The sequence below is a fragment of the Chelon labrosus genome (genome assembly GCF_963514085.1).
Source record: "Chelon labrosus genome assembly, chromosome: 6".
Lineage (NCBI taxonomy): Eukaryota > Metazoa > Chordata > Actinopteri > Mugiliformes > Mugilidae > Chelon > Chelon labrosus.
Genome location: NC_140342.1, coordinates 12141034 through 12146255, shown reverse-complemented (window position 1 = coordinate 12146255; position 5222 = coordinate 12141034).

Genomic DNA, 5222 nt, shown 5'->3' with positions numbered 1-5222 from the left:
AGTTGGGGTGCAGTTGAAAGTTGGTTTCTGTGTTCAGTCCTGTGTGTCTCTAACTTCAGGCCATTTCTAATCGACTTCCTGCTGGGTTTGTACTCACCAAGCAGGTCAGCAAACAGATTTGGCTTGGGTAGACTGGTAGACTTAATTTAGGTAAGTTACCAGCGTATATAAGTACATGACTTCTTACTCAACCAAAAATGCCTAAATATATGGTCCGTAGACCGTTATATGGAGCCACCACTGGAAAAGAGAACACATTGGTTGTGGATGTAGAGACATGCTGACAGGGGAAAAAAAGAAAGTGGTCCATGTTCTCTGGACAGATGAAGGAAAAGTGGGCAGAAGGCAAATTAATCAAAAGACATCAAAGGCAAACGGATGGAAAGGAAAGGAAGAAATGAAAGAGTGCCGCCCGTTTGTCCCATGCCGTTCCCGCTCCGCTCCGCCTGAGCCTGCTCTCAGATCTCGGGGGCCATTGTGCCGCACGGGTGCATAGAGGGGGTTGGAGCAAAACACACACAACAACACATGCGCGCACTAGAAGAGGCTTGAAAATGAAAATTATTTGAGATTGTCTTACTTAAACTCTGGCACCCTTTTCCGTCTCTAAATTACGTTTTTGTGTCTCGACCTTGCATGTGTACGATTGTTTGCAGTTCACCATCAAAGCCGTTGAACCTCCTGGAGTTGGCTGCAGAAACTGACTGAAAAATAAACAGACAGTCACACACGAACACGTAGCGTATGTTGTTGCCAGTGCGAACTCTGCCGTCAGAGCTGGCTTGTGGCAGCGGTGGACGGCACTCTTTGATAATGCCCTGCTAGATTCAGCCGCCGCTCTTTTTATCATTCAGCCAGTTAGTTGGCTCAGAGTTGACTCCAATTTGTACTCTTCTTTTGGGTTAGTGGTCAGTACAGACGTCTTTCTGTGTCCATCTAGACCAGGACCATTCCCCCGTGTGCTGCCCGTGAATGTACAGAACTCTGAGTTCAGTACATGGAGCACTCTCTTTATTATCACCATCCAGAGCAGAGTTGTCTGCATTTTGACATTTAATTATAATAATAATAATTATATTTACAATTCACTGACGCCTCACTGTTTCAGCATTAAGGTTTCAGGCGGCAGAAAGAAAAAAATCTAGGTTTACATGTCTCTGTTGTACTTAAACTTCATTTGGTGAAATCAATATAATCCTACTTTTAAAGTGCACAAATGTTTATTAAAATAGGGTGTGGTCCTAACGTTTTACCCTTTTGATATTTTTTTATGGTATTCTTAAGTAATCACTTTAAAATTGTCAGATGTAAGGAACACATATCACATCTGGAGATTCTGTGTTTTTTCCAGCAAAGTACTATAAATGTGCATTATTTAATCTGCATGATAACCACTCATCTTAGCTGCACCAGTTTGTGGTTATTAGCATAACAAGCAAGTTTTTTCAGGAGGAGTTCCTATTTAAACCTCAGACTTCCCACCAGTCCCCTAGAACTGAAGAAGCTACTCGGATGAGTGGTGAAACGTCTTCTCAAAAAACTCTACAAGTCCAGTTGCCTTTTTTGAACCTTTGTTGGATATACCATGACCTGGATGACTGAGAACCTTCACAGACACACTCATCTGCCAAAACGTTCGGTACGCTAGTGAAAACTGTTGCATTCCAATATAACAGTCCTGCACTTAATCCTCCTTCATGGCTGTTGTAATGTTCAGTTTATGTCGAATCAGTGTGAGAAAGGTGGTAGTTCAACTGTATGATCATTTTGGAGGATGTAATAAAAGTGGGGGTTGTCAAAATAGTACACAATGCAACTCAGTAGTACTACAAACCACAGCCTCTAACATGAAAACACAACTGTCGGATCAACAGCTCTCTCAATTATTGTAAACAATTTTTGAATACCGTAACCTTCATGAAGGTAAGATTTAGAGCAGGACTGTTATATTAGAGTGCATTCATATTCACTAGTGTGCCTAATAAACTGGCATGTGAGTGTGTGTTTGTGTAATGGCAAAAAATAATGAATGGCAGTTTTTGTTTTACGTGACAAAATACATAAAAACTTTGACAACTGAGACAACACCGAAGCACAAAATGTTATAATAAGTTGGGTGAATGATTCCTGCTGGACTTTAAAAACACACCATGTTCCTGAGCACTCTTTTACTGTATCTTTATGTAACAAAAGCAGAGTTCAGGAGAGAAAGACAAAAGTGATGTGAACTGACAATATTTTAATGGGGCGAATAAAAGACTGTAAGTGATCAATGGAGGCGGCAGCCAAGTGATGCCCGGGGGACTGCTTTGATGTGGGCATCCTCAGAGGGACGCCAGGGACAATGCCCTCTTTGAGGGGCACGGAGAATGGCAGACACTTCCCTCTCCCTCGCTCCTGCTCTCTCACACTCTGTCACTCAACCTCCCCCTGTCTCCCTCTCGCTCCGCTCACGCTGCGACTCTTCGCTTCAGACGCTTGTTGACATCCCTCTCGCTCTGCATTCCTCCGCTCCAGTGTCACATCAGCACATATCCTTATCTGCATAACTTTCTCCCTCTTCCTCGCACATTAATTAATTCAAACGGCACCCCCTTCCCTGCCGCCCAGCCAATCGCTCTGCTCCCCCCCCCTCCTCCCTATCTGTATCTCTCTCTCTCCCTCCCTCTGTCTCCTTTCATAGAACCAAACCTCTTTGTAATGTCCAGCCTTGGCAAGTTGCGCCCGATTTGCTGTCACAGTCTTAATGAATTCATCTGTTTGTGTATTGGCCATGGGAGCATTTCTCCCTCCTCCCTCCCTCTCCCTTCCCTGTCCTCTTCCCCCTCCTTCTTACTGCTGTTCCCCTGGGGACTCTATATATACCAGGGACCACTCCAGGCACCTATTGTTCCTCTAAGTAAACTTACAGACAGATGCCCTGCACCGCAGTGTGGGAGAGAGCCCAGAGAGTCAGGAGGAGGGAGACAGTTAGTGACTGCATCGAGCTGCCAGACAACACGGAACTGGACACTGCGCTGCACACCGGCCTCATCTCCAGCGCCCCTGCATCCTCTCCGGTTGCCACGCGTGTCTCCTGCCTGTCTGCTTGTTGTCACTGTGGAGTGGAGGTCTGATGCTCTGACAGCATGCTGCTGCTGATATCTCTGCTGCTTACGGGGCTGGACTGCTTGCTGGGAGCCCCCACAGGTAGAGAGGTCTACAGGATGCCACAGAGTGCACTTAAAGGTACATACTCCAGACTTAACAGCAGTCATTCATCACAACAGAGAAGGGGTTACAGCAGAACCTGTCAATCCACAATTTAAAATGTTAAGAAGTATTTTTCAAACTTTCTTACTGACTAATCGTTGCTCAGATTCTGAAAACTAATGTTGATCATGTAGTAATGATTTAAGCGTAAATACCCCTCATTGCTGCTAATCTGCTAGTAGGATACCCAATTAATATTAAATTTGATATATGATGCCATTTCATAGTTTGCACATGTCTGAAGTTTTTCTCTTCTTTCATCACTGTCTTTTATTTATGTTGTATGACTGCCTGTATTTGTGTATAATACTTTACTCTTTAGTGTTTTATGGAACAAGTGTCCAAATGTAAAAGTAGCAGTATAAATACACTGAAATACACCAAAATTCGTATTAAGATCAGTTAATTTCTCTTGTTTTCATAGACATAAAAGCATGAGAGGATAGGAAGTTTATTACCGGTCATTTACTGCAGTAGAGCACTGTGCTGAGAGACCTCTGGCCCTCTCTGGTTGAAGTGCTGAGTACAGCAGAGCCTTCATACAGGCGGCTGGTGATGGCAGCGTGTTTGGTGTGTTTAGAACAAGAGACTGTGGGTCCCAGCTGCCCCAGGGCTGCCAGCCCGTGCCCTTAGGGCCTGTCCCTGCCCACCAGCCTCTGCCCGCTCAGCCCTGGCCTTCTAATTAAGTCTTCAATCAGCATTGTTGTTGTTAGTGGCCTATCCTGTGATGTGTTGCGGCACAGAGGGGGGCGGCAGGGTCGGCGGCCCGATTGAAGTGTGTCTGTAAAAGCCTCACCAGCGCGCTGAGCGTGAGCAGGCTTCCCTAAAATGCTGCCAATGAGCTCAAAGAGCAGCATGAGAAAAAGGGGGCTACTCACACACATACCGGAAAGCTGCAGCAGTCCATGGTCATGCTCACACATAGTGTTCCCACAGCAAATGACAGCCTTCCATGAAATGACCTAGATGTCCTTTCTTTAATCTTGTTGCAAAAATGATCCCTTTAATAATTTTGGTAATTTTGTCAGAATTTTCGCTGCCAATAAAAATCTATCACTCTAAAAGATGATATTGCTTTAATATGCAGTTCAACCCAGCAATGGATCTTTGAGGTAGATACCAAAAACTGTTTGTGAAGATTTCCTAACTTTGGTCATGAAGTATCTACTACCCAATGACAAACTATGTAATGGAGAAAAAACAATACCATTTCTGTTCTGATATAACTTTTTGGCTGTAGAATGTATTGCTCTGTACTTCTCTGTGTCTCTTTCTCTGCTTATCTTATCATTATTCTCTATTCTGTTTGCCGTTTTAGATTTTTAAATATTTAAACTCTCGCCTTCTCCTGCAGCTCTGTCTGATCGTGGCACCGTTGTTTTGGAAGCAGCCATGACCAGTGCCCTGTCCGCTCTTGAACGTGCCTCATCTGATAGAAGTCGGGCTGAAGCTGGCTGCCGGGGTTGTGTCCCTTGTCTGTTTCAGAACTGTGGACAGCTGTCAGGCTCCTGCTGTAAGTACAATACTTCCCTGCATTACCACTCGATGCCCATACCCTTTGCACATCCATGACAGATGTCCCCTTCTTGTCCAACAGCGTCTCCATCCAGTGCCTTATCAGAGCCCAGCTGTAATGCCATCACTAAGGCCCAAAAGCTTCAGGATGAAGCAGAGCGGAGTTGGGCTCTGAGTCAGACCTGTGCGTACTACCAGCATCGCTGTCCCCCTGGCGAACAGGACGACGAGAGCTGCATCCGGATCATGGGTGAGAGCTGCAGCGCCCGTGTCCTCCAGTGCAGCCTGCTTAACACAATGCAGAACCTGGAACCTGCTATGCAGACACATGCACAGGGTGAGGAGATGCATGTTTTCACCAGCTAGTATTGATGAGGCTTGAGATTCATTTGCATGGCTCCGGTATCGTATGTTTATCGACAAAAAGCCATCCGTGCTGCATTTCCTGACCATCC